The sequence below is a fragment of the Mercenaria mercenaria genome, chromosome 5 (assembly GCF_021730395.1).
Source record: "Mercenaria mercenaria strain notata chromosome 5, MADL_Memer_1, whole genome shotgun sequence".
NCBI lineage: Eukaryota > Metazoa > Mollusca > Bivalvia > Venerida > Veneridae > Mercenaria > Mercenaria mercenaria.
Window position 1 is genome coordinate 82,052,723 of NC_069365.1, and position 19,235 is coordinate 82,071,957.

At 31.0% G+C, this 19,235-nt stretch overlaps 1 protein-coding gene across 1 annotated transcript in view; it reads right to left on the bottom strand.

Moving 5' to 3' along the window:
• The window catches only part of LOC123558573 (ATP-binding cassette sub-family E member 1-like), a 145,148-nt gene that overhangs the window by 71,339 nt on the left and 54,574 nt on the right, over positions 1 to 19,235 (bottom strand). The gene's annotated exons all lie outside the window — the stretch shown is intronic.

A 19,235-nucleotide genomic window follows, 5' to 3' on the forward strand; every position in this document is an offset into this window, starting at 1 on the left:
AATCTAACTGGTCGGAAGTTCATAGACCGTGACTAATCTTGCATGTGTGATCCTAGATTTCTAAGTTTGCATGTCTGCGGCCGCTTATATACTGTCTAATATTATAATTACGGTAATAAAATAGTTTTACAATACTTTCAACATTATTGAGTTATAATGGAAATCATTATTTATATAATTATACGTTTAAGGAATTAACCCATCCATTTTAGGCGGAAAATAATTTCTCTCAAAAGTCCATACAAAATGTTACTCTTAAAGTGACTAGTAGTATAAACTTATTGACATAAGAGTTTTGCAAGATATTCTTATACATTTGTAGATAAACAAAAATATTGTTCAGAGGGTAGTGAACCGTTGTTGACGCTTTTGAAATAATACAGAAAATTTACATTCTTCTTGGATTTTTATCAATATTTTATTCTCACCCACTTTTTCATTTTCCATTGTCATATATACATTCTATGTCAAACTTGGTAGAAATGAACATGTTGAACATTTTCACCTAAACTGTGGACGAGTAGCATTACAGATGTTTAATTATAATATTTAGGATCGTTTTCCCTTTTGATAATAAAAAAATAATTTATTTGTACATATGTTCTAATGATAGTTGTTTTCACGAGATGTTTTCTATCTATAAAATGAGTTTCACGAGAAAAGAAGGGTCTTTTGGGAGACTAACTTGCTTTATCACATGTTTGACGTCGCGGAGTGAAATAAAGCCATTACCTAAATTTGATAATATACTAGTGTAATAAATAAAGCTTTTACGTCGACGTCGTTTAAAGTAAAGGAAACGTTGGTTTTATAATAGTTAAAAAAAGTAGACTGTTTGATGTTTAGGCAGGAAAAGCTAACATGTGATAGAAAGAATAATTATATTTGTGACTTTCCACATTGAGTCTATTGAACTCGTTGAATAAAATTGATAAAATGCTCGGCAGAGCCTCGCACTTTATTACTTTATTCAACTCGTTTTATAAATTCAATATGAAAAGACACTCATATAATGTCCTCTAAGTCTAATTCTTTGTAAATGTTCTATAAAAATATTGAATTAAAAATAAGTTCAGATTCATTTTAAGTAAACTTCCAGTTTGCTAAATTAGTTCTCGGTAATACTACCATGTATTTTTTTCTAGAGTTTGGATATTGTTTATTTGAAGATGCATTTTTCATCTGATATTGCAATCTCTCCATTATCTCCCTTATGTTTTTGTTGGTTTTCTATTTTGTAAAATTCTTAAAGGCCTAGATCCACTACTATATAAGTGACCCACACCCCAAAAATCCAATTAAAAACTCCAAGCTTATCTGCTGCTTATGAGCGATTATGTAAATGTAGCTAATTAGAGGGCAACTAGCACAACAGGGGTCCCCACTAGACCATGAAGACGTGTGCATTGGGGTTGAAAGAAAATTATTTTCCGTCAGTGAATGTACAATACAATACAATACAAATCTTTATTGTGATTTAGGCCTCCGGCCCATACACCATCAATCATATACATTATACATATATACAAACATAACATTTACATACAACAACTCTTATAAGGAATAATGAAGTAAATATTAACTATTTATATCACTCATGTCATAAAAAGCATTTGTTTTGAGAAAGAGGTTTGTACATAATTTCTAACTTTTTAAAGCTTCAATACATGCCTGTCCATGTATCTTGCCGAAACGAAATAAAGAAAAGACATGGACAGAATAGATTAATATCTGTACCTTTGTTACTATGCCCAACTATCAGCCTTGTCAAGGCAAGACCAATATCTTGGCTATAATGAAAGTAATGCTTTTTCATAAAATAAAACTTATACAAAATATAAATACAATAGTTATGGCATATGTAAAACATACAACACAAAATTTAAACTATCTCTATCTCAGACAGCCGTAACTTTAAAGCATTATATATATAAACTGCAGTATTTTTAATAATATTTTCATTTTTGGAAGCCAACAAAATATTAAATTTATGAACATTTGGATTTTCATAGAATTTTTTTGGTATGTATTTTTCTCGAAGTGTTTTATACAAAGGACATACTAATATAAAATGACATTCATTTTCAACAACATTTTTGCAATAAAAACAAAATCTCCTGTCTCTGTCTATACCAAAATAACGACCTTGCTCAATCATTAGCGGATGTGAGGATATTCTCAAAGTACTGAAAGCATATCTATATTTCTTAATATCTAATATATCAAGATAAGGTTCATACATAAAGGTTGTTTTAAAGTGCCTATAAGAGATCAACTTGGCATTATTATTACATTCTTCCGACCATTCTTGTAAATATTGATCTTTAATCGCTGCACATACTGGCATACAAATAATTCAGGGTTCTGACAATTCTGATTTTCCCAAATATACCCAAATCCATTTCTGTATAAATTTAATCTTACATTCGTTACCCAATTTTGGTAACCAATACTATCATAATAATATAACATCTGATAACATTTCTTAACATATCTATAATCAGGCATATTTATTATCCTGAGCCAATACCTTATACAACGTTTTGATGCTATAACATGCATAGGATATCTTTCACAATCACCAGCAACAGCTGCATTACAAGATTTAAGAGGAACTGACATAAACCGTTTACAAGCATACATTTGTACCTTTTCAATTTCATACATATAATCTAAACCCCAAATTTCAGATCCTATATACATACTATTGGGGCTATTTTAGCATCAACAACTTAAAATGTAGTTTTCGTCATGGCATTAAATGATTCAAAGATGCTAAAAGAGACACTAAGATCCTTTTTGCTTTACAAGCACTATGATCAACATTTTATACATAGAAAGTTTCTGCTAAAAAAAAAAACTACATAACAAAAACGTACTTACTAGATTTTCTCCCCATTATAAACCATTTTTTCTGCTTGATAAATGCCCAACGTTCTTTAAAGACAACTTATATTGGTTTTCTGAATATTTACACCATGTTATCACAGAATATCTATATAAAATTAACTGTTGATAGCCAGACCAATACGGCCATTGCAGTAGTATCTGTAGCATTGTGCCCATTAGATCAAATTCTAATTGAGTGTATTGCTCATAACTCAGTAACTTTTCCATAAAGCAAACTTATAAGTTACCTTATAAAATGCAAAAGTTGACATTTGCTAAAAGTTACAGCTGACGTACCCAATAGGCTCCAAATTCACTACAAAATTGCATTTTAAAAGGCTTTAACTGAATAGCTCTTATCATTGTTAATAAATCGTAGAAATGTTCTGATACATATCTGACAAGACAGAAACATTGTCAGTCATCTATTCACTATTCAAAATTGCATTTTTTAAAGTCAATTAGCACTTCTTGTATTTCCCAACTTTCTCAATAATGCTTTCTTGGCAAGTTGATAAAAATACATGTATTATCTTGGCCCAGATTGAAATCAGCAGTTGCTTGCTCTGGATAGGGCCTAAAATGCGAATTAGAAAAAACTGTTTTAGTCTTTTATTCAAAAGATATACCTACTATTTTTTACATCACATTTATTGTTGTAGTAAGTATTTCACTTGTAATGTTCAGTTGTCTATAGACGCTTTCAACCAGGTACTTGGACAGTTTGACAATTTTCGGAAAAAATTATAATACACAAAAAATGTGATATATAAAAGTTTGGCGGCAGAAATGCAACACAGATCATTATGGTAAGAAATCTACAAGGTATAGAAACCAGACTGGGATTTTATTTGTAATTAATTAAATGTGAGAGCATTATCAAATTTTTATCGGTAATTTCACCTTGAACTAATCTCATTTTCCTAGATTCAAGTGAATTCTCCAAATTTTACTTTCAATATATAATCGAATAACACTAGTTTCCATTTTCAAACCATTATTGATAAATGTGGCAATCTGATTTAATTTTTAGATTAGAAATTGGTAACCCATCCTTGGAAGATAATTTCTCTCAAAAGTCTACATAATCTAATGATGATGTATAATATGATAAGATTTTCAAATATTCTTTCTTTGTGATTAACAAAATAATGTTTTTAGGTTACCGTTTTGAGCTTAAAATCAAAAATTAACATTTACTATATTGGAATTCTATCAATTTTTTTTACCATTTTCTTTTTGTCTTAACATCATCAATTGAGCAAACCATTTAATTTTATAAACTGTCTCTTACATTTTATTTAATCTTTGGTCGTTTTCCAATTTTGTAAATAAAATAAAATTTGTTATGTACAATTTTAATATATTGTTTACACGATGTTTTCTATCTATATGATCACAGAAAAAACCCTTTTAGAGAACTTGCTTTTCAATGTTTTGACGTCGCGTGAATAATAGCTATACAAATTTATAATAAAGTGAATTGATTAAGTTTTACTGACAATGTGTTAATAAGAATTCGTTGGTTTTGTACATAGTAAAACATAAAGTAGATGTTTAAGTATTAGGAGAAAAGCATAACATATAAATAAATAATTATATATTGCTTTGCACAAATAGTCTATTAACGCTCTTATAAAAGATCAAAAATGCTCGAAGCTCACTTTATAACTTTATCAACTCGTTTAATTCAATATGAAAACACTCATAATGTTGCTAAGCTATTTAAATTCTATACTTGAATTAATATAAGTCTTCTTTAAGTAATTTCGTTTGTAAATTGTTATCGTATTAAGTACCATGTATTTTTCTTGAGTTTGGTATATTTTTGTTGAAGATCAATTTCATCAGTTTGCAGTCTCGCATTAAATCCCACATAATAGGTTTTGTTGGTTCTCTATTGTAAAATTTCTTATCAGGCCTAGATCACTCTATATATGACAACCAAAGTATCCAATTAAAAAACTCCAAAAGTTTCTTCTCATTATACATTATGTATATGTACTATTACAACTAACAACGGCCCACTAGACATAACTGGTACATTGTTAAAATATTTTCGTCATAATAGAATAATAATAATATTATAATTATCATCATTGTCATTATTATTATTATTATTAATATTATTATTAATATCATTATATTGTTGTTTTTTATTATAAATAATAATAATAACAATAATAAATTATAATAATAATAAATTATAATAATAATGATAATAAGATGCAGGTATAGTGAAAACTCAATAATATCTTTGTATTGGCAAACAATATCTGCCAATATCATAATAATGAAAAAGGTCATAGCTGTGAAAGTAATCTAACCATTATATTTATGTACAATACTTACAAAAAGAATGGAAAAATGATTTTCTTTTATACATGCAATCACCATTATTGGTAAATAATATGACAGAATAAAATCATATTTTTGTGTTTTCAATTTTTATAATAAGTTGCATAAGGTGTACCTTTTTTGCATGCTTTACTTTATAACATTGAAAAGCACATTGGGGTTTCATTCTTATACAAATGTCCCTTACAATATTAAGAAAGCAGTAAAATAAAACTTCAGAGGAGTGAATGTCACATTTTTCTTAAATATCAAATTTAAATGTGTGCTCATCTCTAGATAGAACTTGTAAAACTAAAAACTTCGTTTTCTTCCTGGTGAAATTTGTGATATATTCCTAAATAAGTTTCTTATTATTGAACAACGAACATTTTTCTTTTAATAAAGAAATGCCAAAAATAGATATAATCTTTAAAGTTATCACATGTGTATTAAATAAAAGTTTGATAATAAAATACACAGTTTCCTCTTCTCACAGGTATAAGGTAGACTGACTTTCCAATAAACAATGACCCCTGTTTATTGGAACCATACTGTGAGAGTTATTAGCCCCCAACTGTGCTAATGAAGACAGAAATCCATTGGCCCACTGTCAAGATCTAGGCCTTTAAATATCTTTCACTTATCTTAAGGACGGTAGTATGTTTATGATGTATCTCTTTGTTCTGGTATTTCAGGGTTTGGGCCAAAGAAATCTACTTATACATGTCCAATTAATCCTTTATATCAAGCAGGGCAATGCAGAAGATTAACACGCTCATTTAATTCGAACGTTACATGCAGAATGCCGCAGGGTTGTACTTTAGGTTTTTTCGTTTTTTTTTTTTTTGTTGGGCGGTACAATATTGCCATATACCTTCAGTCACGGCATGTTTCTACAAATCTGCAGAAAACTTATTAGGAACGTAAACTTTAATATGTTTTTGTTATATTTAGTTCGCAATACGCAGGTGCAAACAGCGCACTTTTTAAATTTTCGCTATTGTCAATGATATTCCGGTACATTTGAAACATTATTTTTTTAAAATTATTCTCTTAGTGTTTCGTGCTTAAACAAGTTCTCTCTAAAATTGTATGGAAATAACATTTGTAAAATAAAACCAGATTGCGATTGATTTCAATTTGTGTTTTCAATATTTTCCATTCTTAACAATAATAGTTTTAAGATGATTTTATCATCAATGCCTTACTTTGCCTTTTAACAACATTACATCAGTTCCGGATTTGTATTTTAATTGTTGTTGAATTGAAAAATTCACATGAAAGTTGTCATTTTGATAAACGTTAATAAAACAAAGTAAAAGCTACAGAGTTTTTAAAATAGATTATTAAGCAAAATAGAATCAAAGCAGTACATAACGAAAATTTATAGTCGGTTAAAAATCTCATCAGAGCTTATTTTACTTGTAATTGTCTTTCCGACTCAATTAATAAATCTTATCTTAGAATATCAAATGTGGGTGTTTGCCTGATGTGAGGTTTCTCGATGTTGGCCCACATGTGTCCCCGATAAATGAAACTGTTTGATTTCTTTTAAGCAAAATTGAATCAAAGCATAGCAGGGGGCATTTGCGTCTTCTCCCGACGATTTTCATGTGTATAGTTCTTTTTCTTATCTCAAAGGAAGTCGAAACAGCAGGATCTTGGGGTAGATACAGGTCTAGTTTCTAGCTTGGTGGACCCCACTGACTTCTACGGTTATTTTCGTAGGGTCGGTCGTTTGTACAAACATTTTTAACAAGGTAGTGGAGTTTAAAGACAACAACCCATGAATTAAAGGAGTAGGGTGGCAACATTTTTAATATTTTGGTGTCACGATTACTTAAGTCGTGACATCAGTACATTTTATTTCTAGGGTCAGCTAAACAAGAAGTTGATTTCGCAGAAATGTGTAGAATTATACATCCCTTGCTCCAAGAATTGTGAAAGCTGGTGTATTATGTGGTGTCGTGTTAAATTTCGAAAAATAATTAGATTTTTCTATTCTACTCGATATTTTGAACCTAGCTACGTAGAAATACTTTTTAAAATATGTCTTCTAGCTTATAGACTAAGTTAAGAATAAGATTCTTATTTGTCAAAACATTATTCTATATATCTGAAAATTGTGTTTTTGTTTTGTGGATGTCGACAAAATGACTCTTCTTAATAAGTAGCCTTATTTTTTAATACATAACGATTTGTCAAGAAAACATTAACTCAAACATTATATGTACAATAGACTGGTGAACATAGAAAGTAGTATTGATTAGGTCAAGAATGTGTATTATTTGTTGTTGCCTGCTGCCAACTGTAGATTTGTTCTTTAGTTTTCGAAACTATAACATACTGTAATCTAAAGACCGACACGCAGAGGTACATCCAAGATGGTATACATGTGTAGTTTTTGAATTCTGAACCTTTCTAGAACAGTTCTCACTTATATGCCAATCCTCCCAGAACAAATCATAATTCTCGTTTAATTTATCTATTAAGCCTCACAATTTAGCAACTGTACAAAAACAAAAATACTTGAAACCTAGCAAACAGTCATGGTAGGTGAGCAAATTAAAAATTTTGGCGATCTGATTACTTGGAGAATGATCTTGGAGTTTAACTTTTGAGGTGTTGAATGTTTGGAGTTGAACTTTTCTGTGTGTTGTGCCTGCAGCAAGTGCATTCTGATACTGTACGATGTGCATTGCCTGTATTCTTCTGATTATACAATATTATTTTCATATCCTTCTAATTTACGCTTGATAATTCTTTTGATTTACTAATTTATCCCCACAACTTAGCAATTCTTGGAAATATGCTTCAACTTACAATTATAGGAAAAAAACTTGACACATAGCAAACATAAATAATATTGGAGCTTAACTATTGGAGATCTGATTACTTAGAGAATAGCGTTTGATACCCTGGTGAGCAGTAGGACCACAATGAAACTTTTGTTTGTTTAATCTTTCTTGAATGATAAGCGCAGTTTGGAAACAAGGGAAGCGCATTTATGTACACAATGAGTTTGTAATTTCTGTTGAATAAACATTGTTTGGAAACGCAAATATGGTATAGGTAGACAGCAGGAAATACAAACTTTACTTTAACTTTACCAAACAGCTTCGACTAACTTTTTGAAGCATATAACGTAGCTTAAAACATCAGCAGACATTCTTCTTACAAACAAGCATAAATAAAGCTGATATTTGACATGAAAATAGGTTTTACTAGTCGGGGAAAATCTATTTATATGGACTAAATTCGAGTAGACCATGGTCACAGTGGCATATCCGGCGAATAACTACCTTCATGCCCTAAAAATCCAGCCCCTGTGAAAGTGAAGGTTACATACACACTTCTTACTAGTTCGATAAGTAATCGTCGGACTTCAATATTTTACGATTTTGACATTTCATATAGTCCGATGTTTTATCGAAGTTTTTATAAATTTTCCGGTAGACCTTTCCGCAAAATATCTTGCGGAAAGATTTACAAGTTCACGGTGGAAGTGACCAAAATGTGATAGGTAAATACCAACAACGGACAAAGAAAACCTATTTTACACATCCATTGAACATACTGTCTTACTGAAATTAGCGAAGACCTGTCCTCACTTTGAAAGTGAAATTTACATGCATTCGCTTTTGTATCACAACACGAAACTGTCCAATTTTCTTTATTATAAAAAATGATTTTAGACGCAAAGTATTCTCATGGTCGGATTTTATAAAAAATGCGGCCCGTTACTAAGGTATTGTCTGTGTAGTGTGCATATGATTATAATTGATGGGTGTAACCAGCATTTATTGGTTGTGTTAAATTAAAATTTATTTCATTAAGTTATGAGTTCATATAAAAGCGGTTTAAAAATCTAGTGTACATGCATACGGCGGTACAAGTGCGTTAAATAATGGCCGCAGATATTTTTACTAGTGCGTTGTATTGTTCATGATATTTAATTAAATTACGCTAGAATAGACTGTGCTATGTGTAGGGAAAGTAATTCCTGGCGCAGTTTAAATTACGGAAAGCCAATATATCACGTGTTTGAGAGTTTTCCTACATTACACTTCAATATAATAAGGTTGAAATTTTTGCTATGTAAATGGCTGTCATTCAGTTAAACTTGACAAAGGGACATGTTGAACGTCCAAATATTAAAAGGCGTCCTGTGCAAGTTTAATGTTATTGAACTAACTTCTTACCAGAACCACATGTTTTTCGAAAGGTTTCAACCTTTCTGTGCTTTCAGAGCTTTGATTACCTGTAGTCATGAAAAAAAGCATGCACGATTAATAGACATTGTCGGCTTAAGCTGATGTGGACAATGAACTGTGAATGCTCTGTAAATCCTGGGGGTCTTCTCAAAACATACTTGTATTTTGTTCACTGTTACAGTAGCTGGCTTTGTTTATGACATAACGTTATTCAAGTATCATATAAACAGACTGTATAAAGCTGAGTCTGGGTTATGTTCTATGCTTGTGTAGGAGGTAATTAAATATGGGACAATTTAAATGAATATTAGTATAGGAATGTTCTCATAAGACATTAGAAGAGTTACTTTAACCAAGCATGATTAAAGTGTTTAATCAAGAGCTCTCCAAAATATACATGTACTTAGAATAAGATTTCTTTAAAAAGAAAAGAGTGTAAATCTACATTAGTTTCATAAAATATGTTTCCCACTTCATTTGGTACAATTTGTTTCTGCCTTTGTCAGATGTGCGTCCATCAGTCCATCTTCACATAGCTTGATTTAGCTTCTCAAAATCTTCTGCTAGGATTTAAACGGAACTTCACAGAAATGATATTTATTTTATGCTAACTAATGAAATACTGTATTTTATCAGTTAAATATTTTTATATCTCATCACTCACACTGTGAAAATATTAAATCTGTATGTTCACACTGTGAGAGATATAGCTCCGCCCCCTCATACATTGTGTATAATTTTTAAATTATTTGTTTAAAACAGGATGAAAATTGTAGTCGCACTTTGTTCTTTATTGTATATTTCTGGATCCAAATTGTTTTACTTAATGAGAATTTCATAACATTATGCAGCAAAAAAATAAAATAAAATGGAACTTTATGTTGTGTGCGTAGTTCTAACGTCACAACACGTCTGACGTCAAGTCTGTTTACGCGCGTATGTTTCCCGTGCTGAGACTAAAAATTGTTGCAAAATGCACATCTCAACGTAATTGAACGTTCCATATTCACTCAAAACAAACAAATATCCTCTATTTATTTTATGCTAACTGATGAAATACTGTGTTTTATCAGTGAGATATAATCCATATCAGTCACTGATATCACTCACTGTAAATGCCGATCTACTTATACATTGTTATGAATTTTGAGTTATTTGCTTAAAACGTGATGAAAATTGTAGTCGTACTTTGTTCTTTATAGTATATTTCTCGATTCAAATTAATTTACTTTATTCATAACGTTATGCAGCAAAAATTAAAATAAAATGGAACTTTATGCTGTGTGCGTAAAGTCTGTTTACGCGCGTCTGTTTCCCGCGCTGAGATTAAAAATTATTGCAAAATGCACATTAAGCATTAAATAAAAAATAAAAAGAATGCACTGACGAAAATATTTGAATTTTTCTCAATTCTCAATGATATATATTCCATATTCACTCAAAACAAACAAATATCCTCTATGTATAAAGCCTTGTGCCTATTTTTTGAATGAAACTTATCCGAACTGCTGTATAATTAGCAGGATTTGAATACAATTTCATAGGAATGATCCGTATAAGTTCTAGCTGAGCACGTATACTGTGTTTATGTTTAAATGATCCTGTACTAAGTAATGGCCCTTTGATTACCATATATAAAGTCTATGAAGAGATTTCTGTAATTCATCTTCAAACCTTCTGCCCAGATTTCACCGGAGCTTTAAGGGATTTACTGAAATGATATGTGCATATCGTTGCTACATACTGCCGGAGTTATGTTTATTATTGATTTTACTGCAGTGCAAAAAATGTTTGAACTACTTCTCCTAGCATACTGTTTGAATGATTTGACTGAAACGTCTTAGGACTAGTTGAATGTCTAATTATTCATAAGTTATGGATTTTACGTTGAATGATTATAACGAATTAATTGTATTTCATTAGGCCTAAAAATATTCTTTATTTCCGGTAACATGCTAAAAAAAGTAGGGTAGGTATGTCGATTTTTTTTTTTTTTTTATTTTTCTTTATTAAAGGAGACCTTTCGAAAATTATTTTTTGTCAAACAATGAATACAAAAAAAAGGGGTTATGCCTTTAGAGCATCAGGAAGTTGATTTCTAACATCACTGACCATGTTTCAAAGATATAAAGTGCAGTTTGGCAACTTTTTATCAAAATGTTGAAAAAATATTCTTCAAGGCCGTAAAAACATTTAGGGTCGGGGAAAAAATTTAGGGTAGGTCGGGATACCGGAAGCAAACATTTTTTTCTTTACGCCTTATCAGAATTAGAAATTATGTAGACAGGTCCTTTTTCATCGTTTTGGGAACGCCATCAACACCAGTGGACTTAGAAAAATGCTCTTAGAAATTGTTTTATTTGGGAAAATTTGCAAATAAAAAAATCTAAATAAAAATATTTTTGTGTAAAATATAAATGGATTGCATTTCAGAAATTGTACAACAGTATTTATTTCGTTTTAATGACCAAAATTAGTAAAATTATTTTAAAACGGCAAAATTCCTAAAAGATAACACTCGTTTGGGAATTTTTAAATGCAGAACTGGGAAAAAATCTTCCGTTGCTTTGGGATTACCTCTTTTTACTGAAGGCAGATTTATAGGGGATTAAACCCTGCTTGAAATTTTTATCAACGTTTCATCAGATTTCAGTGATAGTAGAAAGTGTTTGGTATAAAGCCGTGGCACGTACGCTCGAAATAATGTTTGCTGAGTTATTACTCTGATTTCGAACAAAAAGTGTTTTGAAACGCTCCCTAGACAGTCCGCATTCAATGTTCACAGTCAGACTACACATAAACCGACAATGTCTATTACAACGATTAGCATTCTGAAAAGAAAACTATGTAAAGATCATATAGTTAGAGTGCTTAGAGCTCCAAATTGGCCGAATCGTTCAGATAATGCTAAAAGCAAACCACTTTGCATGATTATAGTTTGATACATTACCTTTAATTTTTGATCGAGACCCAAAGCTCAAAATCAATATGGCGGCCAAAATTCAACATGGCCGTCACATAGCTACAAAGCTTTATGACAATTGTACAGTTTTTTTTAAAAGATTGTGTTAGAATACGGAAAGTGAGGTTATTTCTTGTTATAGTATTCATTAATATTGCAAACGTGCTCGACTACATACCCAAATAAGGTTTTTACCGGACGTATAAATTGTTATATAAAATATGTGACTTTGTAATGGCAAAATGGAGGGAACATTGTAATTGTTTTCTCTTATCAACACATTGAATCAACTTTTTCTAGACGATTTAGCAAACAAGTATTACCAAAACTGTTTTATAGTCTAATTTGATTCATGTTTAACTGGTTTTACCTGTAATGCAGACATTTTCTCGAAGTCTTATGGAATAAAGGCAAGGCTAGGTGGGTGGGGTAAATTGACCCTCTGTAAAGTAATCCAACATGTACATTACTTGTGTATTATTTTAAACTTGACATGAATGAATTTGTGAACTGTATTATATGAAAATGTTACGTAAACCCATCACTAAAGAAAAAATCAATATGTAGCATACTTTACTCAAGCTACGTTACCGTTTCATTAAACTTGTTTTATTGTTTCATATTACTTAGAAAGTGTTTTAATTTAGACAGATTTTGAATACAATCACTACTATTTGTTTGTAATTGGTTAAGTTTGAGGAATGGTTCTGTACGCAACTTATTTTACATATTTTACGTTACCATTTCATTACACTTATTCTACTGTATCAATATATTTATACAGTATTTCAAAAATAAGTTACTTTGCATTTATTTAGTACTGTAAGTATAAAATATACAAACGTTGTCAAGTACTGTGTTCTTTATTTAACAACATTTTAAAATACGTTACCTTTATATTTGGTTTTACCTTTATATTTGTTTTTTGTTTTTTTTTTTGAAAAATATGTAGGAAAAATATTGAAATACAGATATCAATATATTGAGGAATAACTTAACAGTAATGGGAAATTTAAAAGCTGCCAGCCTATTCGTTATATAAGTATGTACACGGGGTGATCCAAAATTACTTAGTTTTATTTCATAAATGTTATTTAGAAATATACCACACTGAAAATTGTACAGTATGTACTTTCACATATTTTCTATTCTCTGCTTGAGGTAGGGCAACAAACAAATATGTATTCGAATTTAAATGCACATACATTGTATATTAAATATCTGCTTGGGAAGATTTGTGTAAGTTAGTTCACTGAATGGCTTATGTAAATAGGTAATACATACAGAATTTCCAAATTATACGCTTGTCTTCACATAAGTTATAAAACAATACATAATTTTGTATATTGCTTATCAAAACTATAGAAATAGGCCGTCAAAATTCTTTTAAAACACATAATATGACAGAAATAACTACGTCACTACGACACTTTCCCCGTGTTTCCAAACCTTACCTATTTCTGATTTTAATAGCGCTGTCAATATTTGGTGCACAGGCTTTTAAATTTCGTAATTAAATGGAATAAATTTTGAAGTGAGGTTTTGTTTTAGTTTCTTTTCTCGTTTTTGAGTTATGAAGAAAATACGTCGTTTTGGATCAACCGTAGTTTTGTCAAAATATCAGTCAATTCATAAATGTATGTAGTCATTCATGCAGTTAATAGAACGTATTATGTAAAGAATCATATATGTCATGATCCAGATTGGACGCACAGAGTAATAGCAAAGTCCATCTTTATGTTAACTCCTTATTCTATCCGTCCAGAACACTAAGGACCCTAACCCTAAAGCATAACCCTAATATACAGACAATAGCACGTAGCTTTGAAGCTTACTAGTAAATATCTTGTTAGATTAAAATGTTAAGAAGTGACAGAAAACATGATGTCAAAATATATAATTGCTTGATGAAATATAATACAGAAGATATAAAGGATATTTGTTTGTTTTGAGTGAATATGGAATATATCTCACTGAGAAGTGAGAAAATTTCAAATATTTTCACGAGCGCGTAGCGCGAGTGAAAATGTGAAAACTTTCTCACTTCGAGGTGAATTATATTCTATATTCACGAAAAACAAACAAATTTTCTTTTGATTTTATGCTCAATTACGTTGAGATGTGCATTTTGCAACTATTTCGATTTCAGCGCGGGAAACAGACGCGAGTAAATAGACATGACGTCAGACGTGCTGTGACGTTATAAAGACGCATGCAACATAAAGTTCAATTTTGTTTTATTTTTTGCTGCTTAACGGTATGAAATTCTCATTAAGTAAAATAAAAGTGCGGCTACAATTTTCATCCTGTTTTAAGCAAATGATTTAAAATTCATACACAATGTAATGAGGGGGCGGAGCTATATCTCTCACAGTGTGAAAATATAGATTTCATATTTTCACAGTGTGAGTGATGAAATATGAATACATTTAACTGATAAAATACAGTATTTCATTAGTTAGCATAAAATAAATATCATTTATTTTGAAACATCTAATAGAATCTCTGAAAGTATAGATCGCAACCATGGAAATAAAAGCAGACTCAGTTGAATCCAGTCTGCTCATGAGAGGCAGTGAATTTTGCAACACTCTTGCAATTCATACACAATGTAATGAGGGGGCGGAGCTATATCTCTCACAGTGTGAAAATATAGATTTCATATTTTCACAGTGTGAGTGATGAAATATGAATACATTTAACTGATAAAATACAGTATTTCATTAGTTAGCATAAAATAAATATCATTTATTTTGAAACATCTAATTGAATCTCTGAAAGTATAGATCGCAACCATGCAAATAAAAGCAGACTCAGTTGAATCCAGTCTGCTCATGAGAGGCAGTGAAATTTGCAACACTCTTGCAACTCTAGCACCAGCTTTAGCAGAAATCTATTATACATATAAATTGAATAGACGTTGAATGGAGGAAGGGTAGAATGCAACCAACCAAAAAAATTTGGTTTGATGGAGTCTTTATATGGCTGGTAATGAAACAGGCAACATTCTCACCCAAAGCACCGGTTTAAGCGCAATAGAAGTATACATCCACATGAATAGACTCCATGATCCTAAAGGACTAGAACATATAACAACACTAAGTCCTTTGGAAACACTACATTATATTAAGTACTGTAATATATGTTAAAAGGAATACTATTCAGAACATTCATACAGGCTCTTTCTGGTTTCGGAAGATATTGACACTTTTACAATTATGAAATGTGAATAAATAAAAATGTATATATAGTTTGAGGAAGCTACGTTAAGGGAACCATGTGATGCAACAAAAGTTAAAGTTATGATTGAAAGTTACACTTTAATTTAACGTGTTTTGTTTTTGATGTATCTGTTGATAAATTGTTTCGCCTTTCATGTATACATAACCAGTATTTTAACAATTGTTTTATAGCAAAATTGTCCATATAAATCACCTCTATTGTAGATAAAACATTGTTTTAATTTAATACTCATCGTCATTAATTTTATTATCATTCTTTAAAAATGGAAAATAAACTTGTTTTAAAAACAGAAAAATGTTTATTTACTTTCTCTACTGCAAGCTCATATAAAAGGAATGTGGTTTCCTTATCATAAGCAATCTACAGATCATTATATAATCATGCACATGCTGATTTCTCTCTGCTACAGAGTGAGGTGCTTGTAATTCTAGTTATCTATCAATGATGCTTGACCTTGAGGTACCTGGCTCAAAAAGAGCGATATTTCGGGCAATTTCCGTACAGTGTACTGGTATTTCCTCAGTTTCTAAACATGCATTGGCATATACTGTAAGATATGAAATGAAATATATCAGGATGATAAGGCTGTTGCTAGTACTATATGATCCATATGGTACCAATTAATGTATAACCCTTATTAATTAGTAATTATCATAATCTTCTCATTACCGTCAAATCCTTATTTAATGCTGGAAAAGGGATGTTTTCAGGAAGAGTGTATGTTGTAATTTGGACTGTATAAGGTAGACTGTCTTTCCAATAAACAATGACCCCTGTTTATTGGAATCATACTGTGAAAGTCATTAGGCCCCAACTGTGCTACTGGAGACAGAAATCCCTTGACCCATAGCCAATATATCTTATCAGGGATAAAAACTGAAAATTTAGTAGGAAACTGAAATGTTCATATATATATACTCATTTTGCTTAAAAAATTAAAACAGAAGTTTTAAGTTCAAACGGGACATAGTTTGGCAAAAATGCATGTCAGAGTTGTGGGACTTGATGTTATCACCTAGTTTAATAACCCCGAAAACACATGTGAAGTTTCAATTCAATATCTGCATTTGTCTTGGAGAAAGTAACTTGCACGCAAAACTTTAACCAGGATTTTCCAAAGTCCGAAAGGGGGCATAATTTGGCCAAGATACATGTCAGAGTTACGGGACTTGACCCAGTGAGGTTGGTAATTGCGTAAGAAAAAGAAAAAAATAAGTTTCAAAGCTTTATGACTATAAGTAATAGCTATATGTACATGTACTTGCATGAAAAACTTCAACCAGGATTTTTAAGTCCAAAAATTAGGCATAATTTGGCCAAAATTTACGTCAGAGTTGTGGGACTTGATGCTACCAACTAGTTTTTTAACCCCGAAGACATATGTGAAGTTTCAATTCAATATCTGCATTAGGTTTGGAGATAGTAACTTGCATGCAAAATTTTAACCAGGATCTTTAAAGTCCGAAAGGGGGCATAATTTGCCCAAAATTCATGTCAGAGTTATGGGACTTGATCAGGTTAGGTTGGAAATTGACCTAAAGATAGAAAGAAACAAGTTTCAAAGCTATTTGCCTTTAAGTAAAAGCTATGTGTACTTGCACGCAAAACTTTAACCAGGATTTTCTAAGTAGAAAAGGGGCATAATTTGGCCAAAATGCATGTCAGAGTTATGGAACTTGACCCAGTGAGGTTGGTAATTGACCTAGAAAAATAAGTTTCAAAATTATATGCCTTTAAATGATAGCCATGATATGTACTTGCATGCAAAACTTTAACCAAGGTGTGATGCCGACGCCAGGGTGAGTAGAATAGCTAGACTATTCTTCGAATAGTCGCTAATGTTTAACTAATACATGTATACTTCAACCACAAGTTATACCTTGTTCAAATTTTATCGACTTGAAAACAGAAGTAAGGTAAGACTGATGCTAGTAACTAAATCCTTTTTCTATAGTCCTCTATATGTAGGCAGTGGCTATGGGGTCCGGTAACGGACCTCTAGACCCGGAGTATAGAGGTCTGGTTACCGGACTCCTAAACAAACCGTACAGGGCTGTCTAGAGGTCCGATAATCAATATGAATACTGAGAACGGTATGTACAAAGAAGAGACTATATTTTATCTTTAGAAACGGGCGATGATTTCCAAAGTTTGCCCTCGTATTTTTCTTTTTGTTTCTAATACATTGTAAGTGACAGGAAACTAAAGTATTTATAATTCTTTAATCCCGGGGAAAATACAATTCTCAAATTCGATAAATAATAAATTGCAATATGTATGCAGTAATCGGAAGCTTTTATCAAATTCTTGCTTTTCTCTGGAAAAATGAATTAAAATAATATACTTAATGTTATCTTTAGTATCTAAGAGATAGGTCCATAGTGGTCATAAATTGTTAATTTCGCTTTACTGCTTGAATAACTGGGACTACCGGAAATCGCTATTAAAATTTCATATTCAATATGCCTCGAACCCGGATGAGTACTTAATAGTACATGTATATTGATTACCGGACCTCTAGACTCCGGGTCTAGCCACTTCCATATACGTATACAGTCTACGTATACATATATAGGACTGCAAAACATAAAAAAAAAGATTTAGTAACTAGCACCTGTGACAGTACGTAATGTATATCCGAATTTCCCATTGTCGACGGATTATCCGAATAAATGTTACGTTACCTCGTATCATTATATTTCTGTTTTATGTCTCCATAACTTCAATTATTTTCCTTATGATCAATATATTTAAAAAATTTCATTAACACAGTGTTGTAGCGTTGACCACTATGTGCCTACACCGTGATCCGCCAATGTTAGTACACGCCGGGAACCAGGCTAAACTAGCATATCAATGTTGTCCAAAAGGAATATCGGATTCGAAACATGATGGTATTTCAAAGTGACGCAACGTCATTATATTGAGTTGGCATTTTACTTTATGATTACCATTTGACTTGGAAATATTTGCTGTTGTGTATTAGAAGTTTGCTGAAACATTTCTTTCAACTTTTGCAATATTCACAACGGTCAGCAAATTGAAAGGATAAATTATACATCATATCCGTCAGTGCCACCATATCCGCCAGTAGCACATTTTAAAACCCATATCATTATGCCCGGCAGTGATCGGCCGTGCAATAAGTGTCTCCCCCACAAATCCAGTGAACAACTTGTGTCTTAACTGCTGCTTATCAGAGATTATGTAACGGTATCTAATTAGAGGGCAATAAGCACAGCAGGGATCCCAATTAGACCATGAAGATATGTGCAGTGGAGTTGAAAGAAGTTAGTTTGTCTTAAGTTAATGTAGAATAATGATAATAAAATAATATAACTATTATTATTATTAATAAAAATAATGAAAAATAAAGTAATTATAACAATAATAATAACAAAAATAATAATAAATATATTATAGTAAAATACAGTGGAAACCTAATAATTTATTTGTGTGTATATATATATATATATATATATATATATATATATATATATATATATATATATATATATATATCATAATAATGAAAAAGGTTAATAATGGTGATTACACATATATGAGGAAATCATTTTCTCATTCTTTTT